The sequence below is a fragment of the Triticum dicoccoides genome, chromosome 4B, assembly GCF_002162155.2.
Source record: "Triticum dicoccoides isolate Atlit2015 ecotype Zavitan chromosome 4B, WEW_v2.0, whole genome shotgun sequence".
In the NCBI taxonomy this organism is placed as follows: Eukaryota; Viridiplantae; Streptophyta; class Magnoliopsida; order Poales; family Poaceae; genus Triticum; species Triticum dicoccoides.
The window spans coordinates 117,568,892-117,595,064 of record NC_041387.1 but is presented as its reverse complement, the minus strand read 5'-3'; positions in this window follow the sequence as shown (position 1 = coordinate 117,595,064).

Here is a 26,173-nt window from a genome sequence, read left to right as displayed (position 1 = left end):
CCAAGACGAAGTTTGTTCCTCAACAAGAGAAGTATGACCCTACTTCCTTCAAAGGGACACAAGCTCAAGATGATCTTCCACCACAAGACCACAAGCTAAAAGGCAAGGACAAGCTTCAAGAGGAGATTGATACATTTTAAGATGCTCCGAAGGCCTTGGTCAAGTGGGTTCCCAAGACTACATCAAGTTCTACTTCATCAAGTACATCTACAACCCCAAGGATTCCCGTCAAGATGATGTGGATCCCGAAGAATAAGAACTAGAGAGTTCTTGAGGGTGACTCCGCCAACATACTTCACTCATATTCATTTTGTCAAGGATAAGTGCAAACAACTTCCACATCTTGCACTAGATCAAGGAGTCACAAACCCTCTTGTTGGAAAGACAAGGGACAAGGTAACCTAATGCTATCATGGACATCATCATGTGTGTGCTTCACTCTATGTGTATGTATATCCTTGTTTGTTCCTTGTGGGACTAACCCATGTAGGTATTGAAAGTGCAACTCACTCCAATGGATTGCTTCAAATGATCTACATCAACAATGAACATCCACATCTTCGATATCTACATGAAGTCATCATCGGCAGAACCCAAGGTTAGTTCATCCCTCTAAGGGGGGATATCACATCTAGGGGGAGATTTACTCTAAGAATTGAGCTAAAGCAACTCTAATGGCGTGAACACAACAATGCTTTATGTAAAAGTGGTAACCCCACTTGTTCTTAAACGATGAGTACGACCTATGATAAAATGTTCTCATTTGACTCCTAAGTCAATATACTCATATAAAGATGACCTAGTCCTCGCCAATTGCTTGATAGATGCTAGAGTGATTGTGCATGCTTTGCCACATATTTCATTTGCTATTTTATTGTGTGAGCATGTTGGTTGCATATTTTTCTCATTCGAGGACATCCATTTGTTGCTTTGATTGTTTGGATTTTCTTATTTTTGCCAAATGGATGGACAAGAATGCCTAAGAACTTCCTCTAGCTATCTATGCTTTTCTCTTCTCAAACTCTATTCATTCTACATCACAAAGTTTGATCTAAGTCAAATTCAAACCCTCTGTGTGAGGAGCACTTGGAGTCCCTTTTTGTCATAGACTTAAAACTTCCAAAATCTCTCTATGTATTTCGGCCTGACCGACTCCTCCATTTCGGTCACACCGAGTTCACTGGGTTGATCAAGTTTTCAATCTCAGTGCAACCAATTAGAACTTTTCAGTCTCACCGAGTTGTAGTAACCACTTGCAATTCTGCATCTCGGTGCCACCGAGTTGTTCCACTCCGTCACACCGATAGTGCCAGGATATATATATATACTGACGGGTCAGAATTTGGAAATTTCTCCAAAACCTCTTCGCCCGCGCGTGTCCTGCTCTGCCGCCTGGGTCTCCGGATCGTCTTCTCGTCGCCAACGACCTCCCGCCATTGGTCTCCGCCGCCATCAATGAAAATCCTCCCCTCCGTTGCCGCCGTAGCAAGCTCATCGCCAAGCTAGGGTATGAGCTCAACTCCTCGTGCTTTCTTTTAACTCCAATTCCTAGCACAAAGGCAATGCCATGTTTATTTCCAAGTATGAGATTGATCCATCCACAGAAAACATCCTCTAGATTAGATTTGAGGTTAGGTTTCTGCCGGACTCATCTCGGACCGACCGAATTGTAGGAGCCGGTCCCACCGATTTGGCTTAGGCTAGTACACAAGTGATTTTTGGTCTGATCAAAAGTTGCAAATTGGTGTAACCCATACCAGGACTTTGTGAAACCCTAGCAAACTCGGAGTCACCGAACTGTGTCTCGGTCTGACCAATTCCACACGTTTAGACTCCAAAGTTGCTTCGGTGTCACCGAGTTTTACAAATCGGTAGCTCCGAAATGCTTCCTGTAGAAAACTAAAACTAATTTTTTGACTCACTCTTTCTGCAAAAACTCTACACTTTGTGATGCTCATCTACTCTATCTCATCTACAGCTATTCACAGGGTCAACTCTCAATTTGCTGTGCAGAATGTTTGATCAAAGTGATAGTCAAAACAAGTCAGAGGAGCACACGGACTTGAGTGAGGGCACTAGTCCCTTTGGAACCTATGATGAAGGAAGCAGGAGCACTCCAAGTAACCTGCCTAAGGCTCAGACTAGGCAAAGAAAGAAGAAAACATCAGACTCTGAAGATGAAGACTTTGAGATTGAGGAAGTCAGCTCAAAGAAGAAAGTGCTAAAGAAAGAATATGGTGATGCTGCTTCCACCAAGCCAGGAAAGAATGCGAAGGCCCCTGCCAGGAGAGTTCCTATGTCTAAGGCCAGGGGAGAAACTCAAAAGACCATGACATTCTCACTTGAGCAAATATCAGGTGAAGAAGGGGAGAAGAGAGTCAGGAAAACCACTTCTAGAGTGCTTGGAAATCCATCCATGGGGAGAGACTTTGCTTGTGAGGAGGAAGAGGAAGAAGAGGTTGCTGCACAAGCACCTCCTGCTAAGTCATAGAAGCTGATGGGGGATGCCATCAAGTCTGGGGCAGCTCCTTCAAAGCCCAAGACAGCCCCCAAAGCTCCAGCTCAAGCCACCAAGACAGCTCCAAGAGAAGCACCGGGAACATACCTGCAATAGCGAAGAACAAGGCCCCAGTGCCTGAAGCTGCAGAAGATGCTGAAGCCCCAGTGCTCAGAAAGCTCAAACCTAAGATTCCAGACCATAATGACAATCACTCAGTAGCTGAAAACATGAAGGAGAGAAAAGGATGCAGGTCTGAGAAGATGGAGACAAGCAGATCCATATGATGTGAGGAGGAGGACTGCAATGGACTACAGGTTCCACACCAAAGAGCAACAAGATTTTTATGAGACAGTTTTGTTGGACAAGAAGCCCATTGTAAGTGACATGAGATGGGTTGATTGGAAATACATTGATGCAAATGCAGATCATTTCCCAGGAGTGCATGATAGCTTCAAGTCCAATGGTGTTGATGACTTTGTTGGTCAAGAGTTGACAAAGTGGAATGATGAGCTCATTATGTAATTCTACTCAACAGCTCATTTTTATCCTGATGGAAGGATAGTGTGGATGACTGAAGGTCAGAGGCACCAATCTACAATTGATGAATGGGCCAAGATCATAAATGCACCTGGAGAAGAAGAGAATGGCATTGATGTCTATGCTGAGAAGAAGAAGGATCATAACTCCATGGCCAATATGTATAAGGAATTTCCAGATAAGGCCTTGGAGACACACAAGTTTGGGTCAGTCTACTACTTGTTGTCTGGTTTGGCCACCATAAACACCATATTGAGGCACACTATGTTGCCCAAATCTAGAGATCACAGGATGATCAGAGGCCATTCCATCAACTTGTTAGAGTTGTTTGATGTTGTGCCACAAAAGTTCAAGGTTATGAGCTTGATTGTTGAGACAATCAAGAGGACAGCAGCTGACTAGAAAAGATCATGTGGGTATGCACCACACATTCAAATGTTGATCAATTCCAAGATGAAAAAGGGAGTGCTTTGTTGCCTGACATTGAGGACAACACAGTTGTCATGGATGCTGAAGATCCCACTTCAGTTGAAGCTCATGAGAAGAAGGAGAAAGCCAAAGCAGAGAAAGCAACAAAGATGCCCACTGTTGTGGAAGCTTCAGAAGTGTTTCTCAAGTCAAAGCAAGACCACCTTGGATTTATGATTCAATCTACCATGAGGATTGAGAAAGGACTGGCCACCTGACTCAAAACTAGGAGAGCTTGGAGAGGATCATTTACACAAAATTCTATGATCTGGACTTGAAAGTGACTGAGATACAGACATTAGTTGAAGAACTCCAGGAAGAAGCAGAGGAGAGGACGGGCAAAGCAACTACACAGGTGTTCCACAAAGTACCTAGAGGATAGAGGTCTACAGTAATGCCAGTGCCAGACACAAGAGCAACAGCTTCAGCACCAGCAACCACAGCTCCCATAGCTCCAGTTGCCCCTCCAGTAGTAACCCCTCCAGCTCCAACATCTTCAACTGATGCGTTTGTCCTTGGAGTCATATCAACACCTCCTTCCGAAGATCAAGCCTAGAGAGACGCATAGCACTATGCATTTTCGAGCTTTTTGGTAACTTGTTGCCAAAGGGGGAGAAAGTGTATAGATCGTAGGCTTCGGAGAGAGAGAGAGAGAGAGAGAGAGAGAGAGAGAGAGATTTGCTTCTTTTAGCTACTTATTTGTTTTGCTTGCTTGGTTGACATACTTTATGCCTATGTGTGAGATACATTATATGATCATGTGTTTGATCATACTATACTTAATGCTTGTGCTTGAATGATGACATTATCTATCTCTTGTATGATCATTCACTTTGCCTTGGTGATGAGTGATTGTTCTTATTTCTTATCATTTTGAGCGCTCCACCAAGTTGCATGTGACATGAAAGAGTAACCCATGATCCTAACAGATTGTGCATTTGCAGTCCAAAGCAAATTTTAAACAACGCACAAATTTATGGGGAGCTCTTACTTATCACATACTTCTCAAAGCGATGACATATTTCATTCTTATTATCATTTGTCGAAGTTTTGATCTATATGTTGTCATCAATTACCAAAAAGGGGGAGATTGAAAGTGCAACTAATCCCTGGGTGGTTTTGGTAATTCTTAACAACATATAGTTCATTGAACTAATGCTCTTTCAAGATGATCATTTCAGAAAGTTCAATGGTTGGCATGGCATGGACTAGAGATGTGGACCCCTCAAAATGCTAAGGACAAATATTGGCTTCAAGCTCAAGACTCTAAATTTTCATTTTAGTGATCCAAGATCACACTGAGTCCATAGGAAAGCCAATACTATTAAAAGGGGATGATGTGTTGCTTAATGGCTTACTTGCTCAAAATGCTTAGTGATATGCTCCAAAACCCTCAACCACTTTCTCACATCCACATATGTGCTAAACCTAAAAGTCAAATTCGGCCCCACCGATTTGATCTATCCGGCGCCATCGAGTACATTTGACATAGCCACTGCCACAAACCCTAGTTACTTCGATCTCATTGATAGGGATCTCGGTCTCACCGAGATGGGATTGCAAACTCCCTGTTTCCTTTTTGTAACATTTCGGTCTCACCGAAGTGAGCAAATCAGTCCCACCGAGTTTGCATTGCAAACTCCCTGTTTCCTTTTTGTAACATTTTGGTTCCACTGAAGTGAGTGAATCGGTCCCACCGAGTTTGCCTGACCAACCCTCTATGTGCCTATTGCTAAAATCGGTCCCACCGAGTTTATGCGATCGGTCACACCGAGATTACGTTATGCCCTAACCCTAGCACACCAGTCTCACCGAGATGACTAATTCGGTCCCACCGAAAACTCTAACATTCATATTTTTACCTGGATCGGTCTAATCGAGTTTTATGATTCGGTCCCACCGAGTTTGGGAATCTGTTTGTACTAGTTAGATTTTGTGTGGAGGCTATATATACCCCTCCACCCATTCTTCATTCATGAGGAGAGCCATCAGAACATACCTACACTTCCACTACTCATTTTCTAAGAGAGAACCACCTACTCATGTGTTGAGACCAAGATATTCCAATCCTACCACAAGAATCTTGATCTCTCACCTTCCCAAAGTTGATTTCCACTCAAATCATCTTTCCACCATAGCCAAATCTGTGAGAGAGAGTTGAGTGTTTGGGAGACTATCATTTGAAGCACAAGAGCAAGGAGTTCATCATCAACACACCATCTATTACCTTTTGGAGAGTGGTGTCACCTAGATTTGTTAGGTGTCACTTGGGAGCCTCCGTCAATATTGTGGAGTTGAACCAAGGAGTTTGTAAGGGCAAGGAGATCGCCTACTTCGTGAAGATCTACCCTAGTGAGGCAAGTCCTTCGTGGGTGATGGCCATGGTGGGATAGACAAGGTTGCTTCTTCGTGGACCCTTCATGGATGGAGCCCTCCATGGACTCGTGCAATCGTTACCTTCGTGGGTTGAAGTCTCCATCAACATGGATGTACGATAGCACCACCAATCGGAACCACGCCAAAATCTCCGTGTCAACACTGCGTTTGCTCCCTCCAAACTCTTGCCATTTACTTTCTTGCAAGTTGCATGCTTTACTTTTCGATGCCCATATACTCTTTGCATGCTTGCTTGAATTGTATTGAGATTGCTTGACTTGTGCTAAGTTGCTAAAATCTGCCAAGAACTAAAATTGGGAAAAGGTTAAGTTTCATTTGGTCAAGTAGTCTAATCACCCCCCTCTTGACATACTTTCGATCCTACAAAGAGCTCTAAAACTAGGGAGCATCATTAACTAGGAGAACTGAATGATGGAACTACTTGAGAAATTGTTGACGGTCAAAATTAGGTGACCCAAGTCCGAATTGAAGACCTCAAATCCAAATATAAGACCTGAATTGATTGTGACACCTTAAAATTAGGGAGCAGAGTGAATTAATAGATGTAGATATAATTTCTCGCTATATCTACAGCGCGCATGGTTGTGAAGAATCTGTCGTGACAACGGTCCAGACAAAGGAAGACATGGAAGACTTACTCGTGGGAGAGGAGAAAGAAGAGACCCATGCCTAGCATGGGTCCACTGACTAGTGAGAGATTGAGTAGGAGGGTTCGCACTGAATTTTTGTCCTAATTGTTTTCCTAGAAAGACCAAAGGCTATATATTAAGTAGGGACCTTTATGAGATACTTTTACATAAATAGAAAATACATCAAAACCTTAGAAGTGTCAAAGTCTTCTTTCTCTTGCATCCAGTGACAGAGCACCATGAACAAAGGTCATTGCCACCTTTGGGCCTCCTCCCAGTGCAGAAAACTTGTTGAAACCCATGAGCTCATAGAAACAGCATCCGAAAAGTCATCTATGTAGACTAGAAGGTGTTGACACGGTCTAGAAGAAGAAAATGCTAGAAAGGGCCTACGGATGCCCAAGTCCGACCATGTGGAATCAAGAAAACAAATTTCATATGCCCCTCAGCGAGGCCAAGGTTGTTCAACCTTTGCCGGTCGGAACTATTGAAGGATCAAGACACACCTCTGCCAGAGTGATTGGCATAGGTGATGAGCCACATGTATAGGGGATGAATCGTAGTTCTTTCGTTAAGTAAGAGTGTCAAACCAATGAGGAGCAGAAGGAAATGATAAGCGATTTTTGACAAGGTATTCTCTGCAAGTACTAAAAATAGCGGTAATAGGTAGTTTGATAGCAAGATAATCCATAACAAGTAACAAGTAGCAATAGTAACAAAGGTGCAGCAATGTGGCACAATCTTTTTTATAGCAAAGGACAAGTTGGAATGGTCTCTTATAATAAGGAAAGCGTTCTCGAGGACACATGGGAATTCATCTAGTAACTTTCATCATGTTTATTTGATTCTCGTTCGCTACTTTGATAATTTGGTATGTGGGTGGATAGATGCTTGGGTGTTTTTCATATTTGAACAAAGCTCCCACTTATGATTACCCCCTCTCATAAGCATCAACAACTACGAAAGATGAATTAAGGTAAATCTAACCATAGCCTGAAACATGTTGATCCAAATCAGCCCCTTACAGAATAACGCATAAATTAGGGTTTAAGCTTCTCTCACTCTAGCAACCCATCATCTACTTATTACTCCACAATGACTTCCCTTAGGCCCAAGTATGGTGAAGTGTCATGTAGTCAACATTGACATGACACCACTAAATGAAGCAACAAAATACATATTGTAGGATCGAAAGTATGTCTAGAGAGGGGTGATTAGACTACTTTGACCAAATAAAAACTTAGCGTTTTCCCAATTTTAGGTGTGAACAAGATTTACCAATTCTTCCAAGTCAAGTACACCCTGCACATGCAAGTCTAAGAGTCTGGGAAGCGGAAAGTAAAGACATTGCATATGAACGTAAAGGAGGGGTTTGGAGATAACAAACGGAATGGAGACACGTAGATTTTTGGCATGATTCTGATATGTGGTGCTATCGTACATCTACGTTGATGGAGACTTCAACCCATGGAGAGTAACGGCTACTCGGGTCCATGGAGGGCTCCACCCACAAAGGGTCCACAAAGAAGAAACCTTGTCTATTCCACCATGGCCTCCGTCCATGAAGGACTAGCCTCACTCGGGTAGATCTTCACAAAGTAGGTGATCTCCTTGCCCTTAAAATCTTCTTGGTTCAACTCCACATCATCTTGGAGGCTCCCAAGCGACACCTAACCAATCTAGGAGACACCACTCTCCAAAAGGTAATAGATGTTGTTGTTGGTGATGAACTCCTTGCTCTTGTGCTTCAAATGATAGTCTCCTCAACACTCAATCTCTCTCACGCAGATTTGGCTTGGGTAGGAGAAGGATTGGAGTGGAAAGCAATGAAGATGCTAGAGAACAAGGTTAAAATGATTGGAGTGTTATACCTTGATTGCAACACATGAGTAGGTGGTTCTCTCTCGGAAAATGAATGGTGGAAGTGTAGTTTCATTATTATGGCTATATTATAGAGTAAGTGGGGGTGGAGGTGTATATATAAAGCCTTCACCTAAAATCCAACCGCTACATACATTTGACCCAAATCGGTGAGACCGAATCATAAACTCAGTGGGATCGATCTGTGTAAAAGATATGAACGTTGGGATTTTTGGTGGGATCGATGTGGAACAACTCGGTGGGACCGAAATGCAATGGCTAGGGCAAAACCCAATCTCGCTAATTTCGATTGTTTCAACTCGGTGGTTCCGAAGTGAAGCAATGTCATCACAAAAACTTGGTCAGGCCATCTCGGTGGGACTGAGATCCATTTCGGTCAAACCGTATTGCTAGGGTTTGGCTTTGGCATTGTCCAGATGAAGTCAGTGGGTCCAAATGGAAAGGTTTCGATCGGACGAGTTGGCAAATTAGGTTTTGGACATATGATAGAGAAAGTGGTTGAGGGTTTTGGAGCAATATCACTAAGCATTTTGAGCAACGGCCTCATCATCAATACATCATCCCCTTTTAATAGTATTGACTTTCTTAAGGGACTCAATGTTATCTTGGATCACTAAACCAAAAATATGGAGTCTTGAGATTGCCAGTTCTTGTTGTTTGCATTTTGAGGGGTCCACATCCATTAGTCCTTGTCATGCCAATCCTTGATCTTTTCTGAAAACTACTAGAAATGATCATTAAATCAATGAATATATGTTGTTATTAATTACCAAAACCATCCAGGGATTAGTTGCACCTTCACATATCATCAAAATATCGAACGAATACCAAATTCACATGACTATTTATAATAAGACTTCTCCCATGTCGTTTGGAATAAAAGTCACTACTCACAAATCATATTCATGTTCAAGATCAAAGGGGTATTGAACATCATGAAGGATATGAAAATATAACCTTCCACCAAATAAACCAACTAGCATCAACTATGATTTTAATCAACAATACTAGCAACCCACAAGTACCAATCTGAGGTTTTGAGACAAAGATTGAATACAAGAGATGAACTAGGGTTTGAGATGAGATGGCGCCAGTGAAGATGTTGATGAAGATGGGTCCTTCCATGATGAGAGGATCGTTGGTAATGTTGATGGCTTCGATTTCCGCCCTCCCAGAGGGAAGATTCCCTGGTGGAATCGCTCCACCGTAGAGCAAAAGTGCTCCTACCCAGGTTCTGCCTCGAGACGGTGGCGCTTCGTACCGAAAGTCCTCTCCTTTTTTTTAGGTCAAAACCCTTCATATAGTAGAAGATGGGGGGCGGAGGCCAGCTACGGGTCCCACAAGGCATCAGGGCATGCCCAGGGGGGTGATACATCTCCAAAGTATCTATAATTTTTTATTGTTCCATGCTATTATAGTATCAACCTTGGATGTTTTATATGCAATTATATATCATTTCCTAGGACTAACCTATTAACCTAGTAGCAAGTGCCAGTTGCTATTTTTTTGCTTGTTTTTGGTTTTCTAGGAAATCAGTACCAAACGGAGTCCAAATGCTACGGAACTTTTTGATAATTTTTTTGGACACAAGAGACCCTGGAAGCTTCGGGAGGAAGCCAGAAGGCAAAGGAGTGGGCCAAAAAGCACCTAGGTGCGCCCGGGGCTAGGCGCGCCTAAGTACCTTATGGGCCCCTTGTTTCTCCGTCTGACCTAATTCTAGCTCTATAAATTCTCCAAAATTGGGAAACCAACAAGGAGCCACCCGAAACACTTATTTCGTGCCCCAAGCTTCTGTTCTTGCAAGATCCCATGTGGAGGCCTTTTCTGGTACTCTGCCCAAGGGGGAATCGATCATGGAGGGCCTCTACGTCAACCTTTCTACCCTTCCGATGATGTGTGAGTAGTTTACCACAGACCTACGGGTCCATAGCTAGTAGCTCGATGGTTTATTCTCTCTCCTTGATCTTGAATACAATGTTCTCCTCGGCGTTCTTGGGGTTCTATTCAATGTAATATTATTTTGTGGTGTGTTTGTTGGGATCAGATGAATTGTGGGTTTATGATCAGATTATTCATGAATATTATTTGAGTCTTTTCTGAATCCTTATATGCATGATTATTGTAGCTTTGTATTTCTCTCCGATCTATCGGTTTGGTTTGGCCTACTAGATTGATTTATCTTGCAATGAGAGAGGTGCTTTGTGATGGGTTCAATCTTGCGGTGATCTATATCCCAGTGACATAAGGGAACAAGACACGTATTTGTATTATTGCCATTAAGGGTAAAATGATGGGGTTTATTCATATTGATTGAGTTTACTTTTTTTACATCATGTCATCTTGCTTAAGGTGTTACTCCATTCTTTATGAACTTAATACTCTAGATGCATGTTGGATAGCGGTCGATGTGTGGAGTAATAGTAGTAGATGCAAGCAGGAGTCGGTCTACTTGTCTCAGACATGATGCCTATATACATGATCTTAGCCTTGAATATCGTCATAACTATGCGCTTTTCTATCAATTGCCCAACAATAATTAGTCTACCCACCGTATGATTTTTGTTCAAGAGAGAAGCCTCTACTGAAAATTATGTCCCCCAGGTCTATCTTTATCATATATTAAAATCCAAAAAATACCTTTTTCCACTTTATTTACCTTTATTTTTATTTTCCATTTGTGTTTATCTATCTGCCACTATGAGACTTGATCTTTGCAATTAACCGCCAAGGGATTGACAACCCCTTGTTTGCGCTGGGTGCAAGTATTTGTTATTTTGTGTAGGTGTTGTTCATGAGGTCTTATGTGGTTCTCCTACTGGATTGATAATCTTGGTTCTTAACTGAGGGAAATACTTGTCTCAACTATACTGCGTCATCCTCTCCTATTCGGGGAAATCCCAACGCACCTCACTAGTAGCAGAAAGAATTTTTGGCGGAGACATCACCAAAACCTATCAAGTACAACACATAAAATTTCATCTCCTTGCATTTATTTTATTTGCCGTTGCCTCTTATTTTCACCCCCCCCCACTTGTAACAACGCTTTTACAAAATACATAAAAAAATCATTTGCCTTTTGGGTTTGCTTGCTTTTATTGCCTTCATGTCAACACTCAAAAACAGAAATGGAAGAAGCAAAATGTTAAAATAGCTTTGGATCCACTTAATGTTTTCTACTTGGATCATCTTCGATCCATTAGTACTAGTGCTGAAACCCCAACTAGTTTAGTTGAGGGAAAATCATTAGAGGAGCATTCTCATTTTGTGCATCATCATTTGTGTAAAAGAGGGAGACTCTTATGGAATCAAACAAATTGTTTGCTATACTATGCTCGAAATCTATGTGAAATTTATGATTTTACTTGTTGCTCTAACAACCCTATAAAACACCTTCCCTACCAATGTGAGTTTCATGATAATGAAATCTTATCTTCTTATGCCAAGGGTGTTTATAGTTACTTTGATATCGAACAAAATAAAGAATTTGTTGCTTTTAAGGGCGCTTATGAAGTTGCTTCTTTGATTGAAAAGTATGAGGCCACTCTCTACATATCTAAAAAAATTGACATACTTAAACATTGCTATGAAAACTATGCTTATAATGCCCATGTTAATAAATTTATTGAGAGAATGCCTGCTACTTTCGAAGAGAATAATGATATGCATGAATCTATATATAATTATGGTTCCGTTGATTCAACTGAAATATGTCGGGACCCCGATCCTAAGTCACATTGATCTAGCTTGTAACACATCATATCACTTTGCTGCCTCATGCACGGTAACCATCGGGTGCCGCCTTTACCTGGGTCAAGACTGTTTGCGTCTTTTGGCTCACGTATATGATTGTGTTGCTAGAATCCATATGACAAAGAACACGGGCCGGCATGACTAGTCATAAACCAAGGTGGCACAAACTTACAAGGACATGCATACATGACCCAACAATGCACGTGTCGGTCAACAGCGTGTGCAACTGAGTCGTAGCAAGCTACAAGGACTATAGTAAAACACCGTGTGACATTTCTCCGAAGGGACAGACACAGGAGCAAAGAAGGATACATGTCAGTCAATCCATGTGTTCTGGAGCAATAGCAAAATACCACGGCTCAGTGGAAGCACTAGGAGGCATTTCCCCATAAGGAAGGCTACCAATAATTAACAACTAGGTGTCGAATCCCACACATACCAAGCATTTCAATAATATACACACAATATGCTCGATATGTGTAAATACAACATGGCATCACAACATAACTCTATGACTCAAGTATTTCTTTAAGAGGCTCCGAGGAGCCATACATAGTATGATATTACAAACATGGGTCTCATGACCCGACATACAACGTCATACAAGCAACAAGTGGAAGCATAAACCTGTCTGGGTATAGATAGCTGAAAGAAAGAAGGCTAGGAAGCATGTCTATCTACAAGACCGTCCATAGGAGCCAGACCTCTATCTGGGATTACCAAGCTAATCGGTCAATGTCGAACTCATCGCAAGAATCTAAAGTGAGATTGTGGTCTCATGTACAAGATATAAATTAAGCAATGGTGAGTACAAAGGTACTCAGCAAGACTTACATCAGAACTAACTACATATGCATCAATATCAACAAGGGGGTTGTGAAGTTTAACTCCAACAAGCCAGCTTTGACTTAGTGGCTATCCTGTTCTACAACTACCAGCATTCTCTTTGACGTAAGAGAGCGCACACGAGTCCACATATTCACCACATCAATACACCACTATGGATCCACTCCCGTCTCCCTACGAGAAGGCCATCCATGGCACTCACACTTATCTTGCACATTTTAGAGTATCCACTTCCAGTTACCTATGAACCATGTAAGCTTTCTAAGTACTCCATATCTGCAGACGCGGCTAACCCAATAGTTTGATAACCTTGTAGGGGTGTGCTTCTTCACACATGTGTCCACCACTTAGTGCCTGCATATGCCATGTGCTCAACAGACTTCAAGTGAAAGCCGCCATGGGTGTAGACCATGACCTAACCAACCACACAAGTCTCTAGTCCAGGTTTATCGCCTATTTGAGCTTGGTATGCAAGAAAGTCCACCCGAGGTTTCTACTACGGCCCCGAATGATGTGCGCAGGGTTCCCACCAAATGGGTGCCTCGGTATACTGTGCCACGGTGTCTATACCGCATCATAGCCCACCCCTAAGGTCAATGCAACGCACGACCTCCAACACATATCATACAAACACCAAAAACTAGTTGCAACTCCTGGACAGAGATCAAGGCGATCAATAAGTCGAGTGGGGTCATGTTTCAGGGCCAAACGTGTGGTAGTAATTGTCTTGGATCACAAACATAGAACTCAGTTCCTAAGGATGGTCCCAATGAGACAACCCACCATGTCGCCAGGCCCTGTGGCTGCGACTGCCCGTGCACTAGTAAGGGGCACAGAAGTACCTATACTTTTGTACACTGACAGGAGCCCTCGGGCCTAGGCCACACATAAGTGCAAGGCGTAGTTGGTCCAGGCCCAAGGCAGTGCGCGGGCGGGCGTGGCGGAGATTGATCGCCATGATCATTTTGTCAGTTGCGCTTCCCCATGAACCGCGTCGAGCGTGTGACATGGGGGTCGTGCGTGGGATGGCCTCGGCATGCTTGCGTCATCTCGCAGTCGATAGTAAAGAGGCGGCCCGTGCTTCCCTTATTAAAAGAGGAATCTGCAAGGGTGCTACTCATTTACTAAGTGGACTTGGGTCACAGGTTGCGTGGCGCCGCACCCCACGATCATGGGGTAGAAAATGGTCGTCCCGCCTGTCCTCACGCCCCCTTCCGCTTCGCCACGTATCCTTCATGCCTTGGGAAGGGAAGGCGGTGGATGCGGAGGACGTGGGCATTAACGCCAAGGCGGAGAACCAGGCGTTTGTTTATTGGGGGAGCGGGTCGGTTCCGATTCCCCGTGCTTTCGGAGGCCACATTGGCCGCGTGGGGCGGCCACCCCTTGGGCTGGGTGGCCAGGCCCCGGCCTTGCTTCTTCTAGAAAAAGGGGGAGAGACAGTGCTTCTCCACACTCGCCCCCTTCCTCTCTTTCTGCTTATCATGTTCCTCCCATTCGCCATGGTGAAAGGGCGTGCTGGCGCTTCGACGGTGGCGATGAGGGCTTCTGCTTGACAGCGTGTTCCTCCCCCTTCAGAGCCTTCGGCGGTGGAGCCCTCCGCAAGGGGAAGAGGAAGGGGACAAGGCCAAGGTCGTCACGGTGCCCGGGGAGGAGGTGGACGAGGCGGTGCTCTAGCTGCGCTTTCACCGGCGGCCCCTCCTCCGATGGGCGGCTAAGTTGGAGACCAACCCTTCGTGTTCTTTATCAGGTTGTATAAGCTTGTGTGCAGTCGTCTCCGGCTTCCGACCCCGTTCGCCCAGGTGATGGAGAAGGATCCACCGCAGGCCTTGAGGCTTCATATGAGGAGCTGCGGGAATGGCAGCATGTGGGCTGACGTTGACTTTCCCCGTCCTCACGTCATGTACCTTCGCCAGGGGTGGAAGACTTTTGCATGTGCCCACAGCTTGTCCGAGGGGCACGTTCTCCATTTCAAGTTAATGGAGAGCGGCCTACTCTTTGTCAAGGTCTTCGGGAGCTCAGGAATCCGCTTAGGGTGTTGCATGGAGAGTTCCACTGACGACGAAAGCTCCTCCTCGAACGACAGTGGCGAGGAGGACAGCGCTAGCGATGATGACGGCAGCAGGCGGGAGGACGACGACTCTAACTCCAGCTGACCATTAGTGGCAGCACCATCATCTTCTCCACCTTCCCCTTCCTCTGGCAACACGCCTTGCCGGGGGTTGCGTCCTGCTGGCTCTAGCGTCGGTGGACGGGCTTCCTCATCAAGCTCTCCATCGCCGCGTTCCCCATGCCCTTCACCTTTCTTGGTCTGCCGTGCCTGGAGAGGAAAGTGGCAAGAACGGGGATTACGGGGCACTTATCTTTTTTCCAATTTGTACGCACTTGCCAAATCTTAGCTTTCTAGAAAAATGTAATCTTCCGAGCCCATGCTTATGTTCCGTAATATCTATACTTGTATCAGCATATCAATGAAGAAGATAAGCTTTTACCGGGAAGTCATGCACGTAAACGTTCGTGCAGAGGCAAAATGCCCCTTTAATAAAAAAATAAATGAGTCTCCTCGGCAAGCCACCTTGTCGGCACCCTCTGTGTCTGTCGGAGAATCACATATACCGAGTTACAGACGCAGGGTCCAGCCCCCTGCCAATCTCTTTCTGCCAAAGGTTTCTGTAACCACCCTGGCCGAAGCAGCATTCGAGTCGGGGATGGGAGCACCTAAGTTCAATCAAAGTGGCGAGGTCTTCTAATGCACAAGTCACAAGCTACGAACATGAATGGGCAGGAGATGTACTTTATCTGGTTAGGTTGTCAGCGGAGACGCGGTGCTGGGCAGTCTTCTCAATTCCTTGCTGGAGCGTGTTACTGCAGCTGAAAGGAGGAGAGGATAGGGGCACGGAGCCTGGATGATTCCCCGGTACCTGTTTAGAATCTAAGGTAGCAAAATATCCTGGGCAAGCATGACATGCATACATATATAGACATGGAAACTAGCAGGAAACTGTGCATGCTAAAAACTATCGGGCTGCGCACAGGGTCTGCGCCTGGCTTTGTACATAGGGTTACATGCCTTGCCGGCAAGGTTAGTACAAAAAGGGGGTTGCCGGAGCTCCTGGCAGCCGCGCCCTATGGGTATAACTTGCAAAGATGTTTGATGTTCCTGGAGTTGTTCATCGGAATGCCATCTTCGGTCTCCAGGCAGACTGCACGGGCCTGGTGACTCGTATTACCCGATAGGGGCCTTCCCACTTTGGCATCAACTTGTTTGAATTCTTGTTGGACTGAACGCGCCAAAGAACAAGGTCGCCTTCCTCAAGGCTTCGGGCGTGAACCTTGCAGCTATGATAGCGGCGCAAGGCTTGCTGGTAGCGAGCGGCTCGCACAGCAGCTCGAAGACGATCTTCCTCAAGGAGTATCACATCATCTTGGCGCAACTGCTCTTGCTCAAGCTCATCATAAGCGAGCACTCAAGGTGAACCGTATATGAGTTCCGTGGGGAGAACTACTTCTTCCCCGTATACCAGGGCAAATGGTGTCTAGCTAGTAGCTCGATTTGGTGTCGTTCTGATTGACCAAAGAATCATAGGAAATTCATCAATCCAGCATCTTCCACACTTGTGCAGCTTGTTGAAAGTTATTGTTTTGAGGCCTCGCAATACTTCAGCATTTTCCCTTTCTGCTTGGCCATTGCTTCTTGGATGAGCAACAAAAGCAAAGCAAACTTTGCTGCCAAGGTCTTGGGTATACTGCATGAAGGTGCGGCTCGTGAACTGTGTACCATTGTTGGTGATGACTCTGTTTGGCACACCAAAACGGCAAACGAGCCCCTTGAAGAACTTGACGGCCGACTGCACTGTCACCTTTCTCACGGGCTCCACTTATGGACACTTTGTGAACTTGTCAAGCACGACGTACAAGTACTCAAAGCCCCCGACAATACGGGGAAAGGGGCCTAGTATGTCAAGCCCCCAGACCAAAAATGGCCAGGAGAGAGGGATTGTTTGAAAGGCTTGAGCTGGTTGATGAAGCTTCTTTGAATGAAACTGGCACGCTTCACACTTGGTTACTAGTGTCATTGCATCCTGGAGGGCAGTGGGCAGAAGAAACCTTGCCAGAATGCTTTGCCGGCAAGGGCTCTTGACCCTATGTGGGAGCCACATATGCCTCCGTGTATTTCTACCAACAGCTCTAGCCCGTCCTCCCGAGGAATACCCTTCAATTTCATGTCCTTCGGCCTTCTTCTGTAGAGGACATCATCTACGAACTGATACATGCTAGACCGACGGGCTACTTTCTCTGCTTCTTCCTGCTCCTCAGGGAGCTCCTTGTTTGGAGGAAAAAGACCGTATGTTGTGCCCATGCCAGAGCCTGAGGCTCGATGGCAAGGACTAAAGGCATTTCTTGTGCCGCGGGGGCAGCTTTCTTGACAGCAAGAGCTCGGGACTCTGCCAGGGGCTGCTGCTCCCCGGCAAGCTTGGGGTACCCGGCAACCTCCTTGTCGGCGGCTCCTGGGAGCTCAGCGGGAAAGTATTTGCCGGGGCCCACTTTCCTTCGCTTGTTCTTCCCTGCTGATGATTCGACGGATGGCTGAGTTAATTGAAGCACAAAGGTACCTGGTTCCACAGGTAGCTTGAGGGCAGCGCGCTTTGACAAGTCATCGGCAATGTTGTTCTCTGCTTGAGGAACATGCTCTGTTTGTAGACCGTCAAAGCGCCCTTCAATTTCCTCACTTCATCCACGTAAGCCTCCATCAGTGGGCTCTAATAATCCTTGTTGACTTGCTTGACAACAAGTTGTGAATCTCCTCTGACAATAAGCTTCCTAATCCTGAGATCCGCTTCGATCCTGAGACCGGCGAGCAGCCTTCATACTCTGTGGTGTTGTTTGTCGACCTCTCCTGGGGAAAGTGCATTTGGACCACATACTTGAGGCGCTCTCCGGTGGGTGCGACGAGCAGCACGCCGACACCAACACCTTGTAAGGAGAAGGCCCCATCAAAGTACATGATCCAATAACTACTTGCCTCCTTGCCGGGAAGGGTAGTCTCTTGAACTTCTTCGTCGGGCGTGGATGTCCATTCCGCTATGAATTCTGCCAAAGCCCTTCTCTTGATCATCGAAGTACTTTTGAATTTGAGCCCAAAGCTTGACAGCTCCAACACCCACTCCACAATCCTCCCTATTGCATCTTGGTTGTGCAAGGCGAGTGACGACGGTGATCTCGTGTGCTTGAAAATAGTGGCGTAGCTTCCTCGAGGCCATAAGAAGGCTGAAAAGCAACTTCTGCATGCCAGAATACCTTGACCTAGCCCCCTGCAAGAGGGAGCTGACAAAGTAGACTCGATGTTGCACCACCTTTTTCTTCTGCTTTTTTTCACCCATTTGCGCAGATTCCCTCTCGCTGGCTCCGGGCCTTACAAGGGATTTCTACTTGCCGGCATTGGACCCTGTCGGCCCTGGTTCCTCATCCGGTGGCTCAGCCACCGCTGCAGTTGCCTCTTCCTCAGCTTCTCTCTCTGCCACTAGCGCAGCACTAACCACTTGATTTGTTGCTGCCAAATACAGCAGTAACGGCTCTTGTGGTTTGGGTGTGACTAGTATCGGCATAGTGGAGAGGTACCTCTTTAAGTCTTGCAACGCTGCCTCTACGTCCGGAGTCCATTTCATCGGACCCACCTTTTTCAAAAATTTGAAAAAGGGGAGGGCGCACTCAGCAGACTTAGAGATAAACCTACTCAGGGTGGCAACAGAGCCAGCAAGCCTACGGACACCCTTGACTCGTCGGGGCGCCTCGATATGCTCAATGGCTTTGATTCCACGTTGAGACATAAATAACCCAAGAAGTTTGCGGACGGGACACCGAACACACACTTCTCTGGGTTGATCTTGAGGTTGATCTTGCGCAAATTCATGAAGGTTTCTTATAGGTCCTGCACAAGCGTGGCCTTATCTTTGGTTTTGACCACTATATCATCCATGTAGGCTTCCATATTTCTATGGAGCTGGGGCTCAAAACCGATTTGGACCACTCGGGCGAACGTCGAACCAGCACTCTTCAACCCGAAAGGCATTCGTATGAAACAGTACATACCACATGGGGTGATGAACGCGGTCTTTTCTTCATCTTCTTTCGTCATGAAGATCTGATGATATCCCGAGTAAGCATGAAAGAACGACAGCAGGTCGCACCCAGCAGTGGAGTCCACTATCTGGTCGATACGTGGCAATGGGAAAGGATCCTTTGGACAGGCTTTATTGATATTAGTATAGTCGATACATAGCCTCCACTTCCCATTCACCTTACGTACTACTACTGGATTGGCCAACCATATTGGGTGGAGAACTCCCTTGACCAGACCTGCCGCCTCCAACTTCCTGATCTCCTCGACGATAAACTCTTGTCGCTCCAAAGCTTGCTTTCTGAACTTCTTCTTGACGGTCCGTGCATGGGGGCAAACAGCAAGATGGTGCTCAATCACCTCCCTGGGAAGGCCAGGGATGTCGGATGCTTGCCATGCAAACATGTTGACATTTGCCCGCAGGAAGGCGACGAGCGCGCTTTCCTATTTGCTGTCAAGGGTGGAGCTTATGGTAAAAGCTCCGCCCGTGCCATCCTACTTGACGGACACCTTCTTGGTTTCCGGCGGGGCCGCCTTAGACTTCTTGATCTTGCCGGTAGAGCTCTCTGGCATGTCCTCAGCAGGAACACAGCACTTCAAAGAGGTGCATTTGCCGGAGTGATTGCAGGAACCCTTGCCGGAGCCAGGAGTCTTACCGGCGGACGAGGCCTTGCTGGTCTTCTTCTCGGTGGCAAGAGCAGGTGCCTTGGCGGCAGACGCTGCAACCACCTCTCGATAGAGCTGATTGGCGCAGATGAGTGCATCCTTCTTATCACAGCCGACGGCGATGATGCTCATAGGGCTAGGCATCTTCAGCTTATTATATGCGTAGTGCGCCGCCGCCATGAACTTGGCCAGCGCTGGGCGGACAAGGATCCTGTTGTATGGCAACGGGATCTTGGCAACATCGAAAACGATCCTCTCCGTCCTATTATTTAGGTCGCCACCAAACATAACTGGTAGTGTGACCTTTCCCTTGGGCTGACTCCTCCCCGGATTGACCCCTTGGAACGTGCCCATCTCCTCGAGATCTTCATGAGGGATCTGCAGCCTCTTGATCACGTTGGGCGAGATAAAGTTAAGGCTAGCCCCACCGTCAACTAGCATCTTCATCATCCTGAGGTTGCGTATTGTTGGGGATACCAACAATGGCAAGCACCCGACTGTAGTTGTGCGATCAGGGTGATCCTCGGCGTCGAAAACGATAGGCGTGTGGGACCACCTCAATGGCTTCTAGGCGTCGACCATTGGTTCCGTTGCATTAATCTCATGCGTCCAATATTTTAGTTGGCAGTGGGAAGAATGCAACGAAGCTCCCCCGTCAACGTACATGACTTCTGTCGCCTTCTGGAACTCATGCTCGGTGGATTCATCATCACCATCATCATGATCGTTATCCTCCTCTTTCTTGTTGCAGCCTCGGGCAGGCCTCCCTTGTTGCTTCTCCTTGTTGTCGAGTCGTCCTTAGCTGTCGTGCTTCTTGCCGGATCCTTCAGTGCCACTTTGGCCCTTCTCCTTGTCTCGTCTCTCGTACTCAGCCCTTTGCTTCTCCATCAGCAGCTCCACTTGGAGGCAATTCTGGAGATCGTGGCCCTTGGTACGGTGGATCTTGCAGTATTGCTTGTCGGGGCCCTCTAACTTGCCGGCAGCCACCAAGGCCAGGTAAGCATTGCACCCGGCAATCTCCTTGCTGGGGTCATCAACCTTCGCCTTCTTGGCAGTTCAGGGTCACCGGATTCCTCAACGGCAAGCACGATCTTTCCCTTGCGCTTCCTATTGTGTCATCGACCCTTCTTTGCCGGGGCAACTACATCTTCGTCTTCAGACTCACTTCACGCGTCTGCATCTTCGCCGGGGTACTTCCTTCCTTCCTTAGCTCGGGCACATATGTCGGCTAGAACGTATAGTTCGGCAACATCCGCAACCTTGTTCATGGCCAGCTCTTCACGCATCTTGTGATTATGCACGTTCTGATGGAACGCGCTGATGACAGCGGCGGGGTGAACGTCGGGGATGTAGTACTGCACACTGCTAAACCTCTGTATATACTTACGCAAGGGTTCGCCATCCTTCTGGGGGATCACATGCAAATCACTTGCCTGCCCAGGAGCTACTTGGCCGCCCGTGAAGGCACCAACAAACTTGTGGCACAGATCAGACCAAGAGGCTATGGAGTCTATCGGCAAATGCATCAACCATGACCTAACGTTGGGCTTAAGTGCCAACGGGAAATAGTTGGCGAATACCTTGTCACCTCGTGCTCCAGCAGCTTGCATCGCAATGGTGTAAACGCTCAAGAACTCGGACGGATGAGTCCTGCCGTCGTATTTCTCCGGGACCTCTGGTTTGAACACGTGGGTATTGGGCCATTGGAACTGCCACAGCTCATGGGTGAACGCTGGACAAGTTATTGCGTAGGGCAAGTCGCCAGCATCCCTCGGCGCAGGCTTGTACACAGCAGGCCTAGCACGCCTATCAGACTGATGGCGTGCATCCCAGCGTCGTTCGATGGTGGTCTGGGCGCCTTCCTTGAGCTACTCCCGGAGAACTTGACATTGGTCACGACGCGTCCGTGGGTCTAACGATGTCGTGGACACGTTATCACGAGCGTCAACCTGACGGGCTGTCCACGGTGTAGGGGAGTGCACCATGGTTGCGACGCCTCCTACCCTCCCACTGTCGACGCGTGCCGGATCAGTGGCCCGGCGCCACGAGGGACATGCTTCCCGGTGGCCATCCTTGTTGGCATGGCCCATAAGGCTTTGGATGGAAGCCCTCCACTCTTATTGCTTCTCCAGAGCAGGAGAAAAGTCGAGGAGTAGCTACGCTCGCAACAGTGCTTCTGCTCACGTGGGTGGCAGCGACAAGCATGAGGAATGGGAGGAACTCCGACTTCTAACTATGTTAGAAGGATTTCCATCACGATTCTACGTCCACGCGCTCTTTTTGCCAACATCATGGCGTGCATGTTGGCCCTGCGTGTCTTGAGAGTGATGCTGAGGGCTTTTGCCGCGGCGACGCCCGGGGTCTTCAACATCGCAACATTGTTCGTCACGCACGAGCAGAGAGGACTATGGCGCGTGCGTTGGCGGGGTCGACTTCTTGCCCTTGGAGGTCCTCGCACCACCCTGATGTCTACTACACAACCTACTTCTTGTAGATGTTGTTGGGCCTGCAAGTGCACAGGTTTGTAGGACAGTAGCAAATTTCCCTCAAGTGGATGACCTAAGGTTTATCAATCCGTGGGAGGCGTAGGATGAAGAAGGTCTCTCTCAAACAACCCTGCAACCAAATAACTAAGAGTCTCTTGTGTCCCCAACACACCCAATACAATGGTAAATTGTATAGGTGGACTAGTTCGGTGAAGAGATGGTGATACAAGTGCAATATGGATGGTAGATAAAGGTATTTGTAATCTGAAAATATAAAAACAGCAAGGTAACTAATGATAAAAGTGAGCGTAAACGGTATTGCAATGGTAGTAAACAAGGCATAGGGTTCATACTTTCACTAGTGCAAGTTCTCTCAACAATAATAACATAGATAGATCATATAACAATCCCTCAACATGCAACAAAGAGTCACTCCAAAGCCACTAATAGCGGAGAACAAACGAAGAGATTATGGTAGGGTACGAAACCACCTCAAAGTTATTCTTTCGGATCAATCTATTCAAGAGTTCGTACTAGAATAACACCTTAAGACACAAATCAACCAAAACCCTAATGTCACCTAGATAATCCATTGTCACCTCAAGTATCCGTGGGCATGATTATATGATATGCATCACACAATCTCAGATTCATCTATTCAACCAACACAAAGTACTTCAAAGAGAGCCCCAAAATTTCTACCGGAGAGTCAAGACGAAAATGTGTGCCGACCCCTATGCATAGGTTCATGGGCGGAACCCGCAAGTTGATCACCAAAACATACATCAAGTGGATCACGTGAATATCCCATTGTCACCATAGATAAGCACGGCAAGACATACATCAAGTGTTCTCAAATCCTTAAAGACTCAATCCGACAAGACAACTTCAATGGGAAAACTCAATTCATCACAAGAGAGTAGAGGGGGAGAAACATCATCAGATCCAACTATAATAGCAAAGCTCGCGATACATCAAGATCGTGCCATAGAGAGAACACGAGAGAGAGAGAGAGAGATCAAAACACATAGCTACCAGTACATACCCTCAGCCCCGAGGGTGAACTGCTCCCTCCTCGTCATGGAGAGCGCCGGGATGATGAAGATGGCCACCGGTGAGGGATCCCCTGTCGGTGTCAAAACCGGCGGACCTCGGGTAGGGGGTCCCGAACTGTGCGTCTAGGCGGATGGTAACAGGAGACAAGGGACAAGGTGTTTTTACCCAGGTTCGGGCCCTCTCAATGGAGGTAAAACCCTACTCCTGCTTGATTAATATTGATGATATGGGTAGTACAAGAGTTGATCTACCACGAGATTAGAGAGGCTAAACCCTAGAAGCTAGCCTATGGTATGATTGTTATTCGTCCCACGGACTAAAACTCTCCGGTTTATATAGACACCGGAGAGGGCTAGGGTTACACAGAGTCGGTTACAATGGGAGGAGATCTTCATATCATATCGCCAAGCTTGCCTTCCACACCAAGGAAAGTCCTATCCGGACACGGGATGAAGTCTTCAATCTTGTATCTTCATAGTCCGGGAGTCCGGCCAAAGATCATAGTCCGGCCATCCGGACACCCCCTAATCCAGGACTCCCTCAGTAGCCCCCGAACCAGGCTTCAATGACGATAAGTCCGGCGTGCAAGTTTGTCTTCGGCATTGCAAGGCGGGTTCTTCTCCAAATTCCATGTACCTATCGAATAGTGTCCGGCTTCTAGTGCGTGCTGCCCTCCTCAGCTTCTGTGCCCAATAATGACCATCTTCCACGTGTCAAACGAATGCGAAAAGCCAGGGAGTTCTTTTTCATTTACCCTCCCCCCCCCCCGGGCCACGTAAATGAGCCGCCCATAAAAGAGACGGGGATTTAGATCCAATTCACACCACCTTCCCTCCGCGAGTATCCATCAAAGCGCTTTCGACAGGGATCCATTCCACCATGGCCGGTCGGAGCATCTCCTCCTCTCGCCTCTCGAGCCCTCGGCCCGGAGATTGGGAGCGATGTTCCGTCCCGCATAGCAAGCTAGTAGTGCTTCAATCCAAGGGGCTCCTCCCCCCAGCATATATGGTCCTAGTTCGAGCCGGGATTGCCACCTATAGCGGTGGAGAGTAGGCGGAGAGCGTCCCCAATCCCTCCCAAGGAGAGCGGGTATGCCTAGTCCCTTATTTAATAAGAGTACTTGGATGTCCAATTCATCCTTTTCTCCGAGGGCTACTGGAGTTTTACGGCCTCCAACTACACAACCTCACGCCTGCCTCCGTACTGCACATTGCGGGCTTCGTGGCCCTCTGCGAGCTGTTTTTGGGCATCAAGGCCCATTTCGCGCTTTGGAAGAGGTTGTTCTACCTTGTGCCCCGCTCTCAGGAGGGGTCAATTTATCAAGTGGGTGGAGCCATATTATGGCGCATCGCCGGGACCGGGTATCTATCCGGAACCCCAGAGAAGGCGTCCGAGGACTGGTCTTCGGAATGGTTTTATATGGACGACGTCCCCCTGCCGGACCCTGTACGGATCGGCCTCCCTGAGTTCAATAACGCTCCGTTGAAGAAACGCCTGAGCTGGCGCCCACGGAACCCTTAGAGGGAAACTGACGGGGACGTCCTTTACCTGATGAGCCGGATAAGGTTGTTGGCTCATTCCGGACTGACCATGATCGAGGTCATGGCCACATGCGTTATGCGGGGGGTGCAGCCGCTTCAGTACAGAGGCCACCCCATGTGGGATTTCAACGGGGAGGACGACCCCACCCGGTGCGGTCGCAAGGGGCCGGATTCGGCTGCCACTTTAATGAAGATCTTATCCGCTTTGTACAAGGGAGAAGAAGAGGAATTCCTCCGTGTCAATCCACGGGGCGGATTCTCCATGTACAGTCCTCCAAGCTAGGTGAGCGAACATTTTCACTTGCCTACCTGTTTTCAAATTCCCATAATTGAGTACTTAGTCTAGCAATTTTAACGTAGGAGCTGCGCCAGACTGTGAAGGAGATAAACAGCCCTCCTCCACAACCCGAGGACCCGGAATGGTCCCTCGACCCGGACTCCCAAGAGGACCCGGACTTATGTGTGGAGCTAATTGATGGGGTGTTTCACCAATTGAGTAGGGACAATACCTTAGTGGCCATTATGGCCGACTATCCCGGACTACTCCCAGCCTCAAAGGTAACCGAGACCGAAGTCCCAGTACTTTCAAGAGGATCCATACATGCTTTATTTTAATTGTCGTAAACCAATAGTGTTTTGTTTTGCAGGGGAAATCCTTGAGGCGGAGGGCCGAGCCCGCGGTGGGTAGCCAACAAGGGCCATTGAAGCCAAGCGGGCTAAAAAGGAGTGAGGACCGGATCGAGACTCCAGCGCAACGGTATGGCATGCAATTTTAACGCCTAGGGTTTATTCCCTTAAGTCATACTAACACTCATGCTCTTCTCAGGAAGAAGAGCGCCCGCCGGACTATATCCACCGGCCAGGCTGCAAGGCCGGGTCCGGAAGCAGAGGCAAATACGGGGCGTGCACCGGACGTTCCTCCGACAGAGGATGCGAGCGAGCTATCTGCCACCCATTCAGAGGTGGAGAGTGCCATGAACCACAGGCATCGCCGGACTGTTCTTCGTGACGCATGTTTTTCCCAAGAGGCGTTGGATGCCTTTAACATGGGAGATGCGTACCTCTGTGCCGCTCAAAATGGTTTAACCAGAGCCACAGAGCAGTATGTGAAAGACATACGGGTGAGTAAATCTGATGGTTATATATGTCAGTAGCCCCCGAGACTTGAAACAGTTAAGATAACTGATTTAAGGATCATATGTTATGCAGGATCTTACAAAAAAGAACACGTAACTGTCCCAGGAGCTGGAAGAGTGCAAGGCCCAACTCGAGGCTGCACTGGCCACTTCAGAGAATGCCAA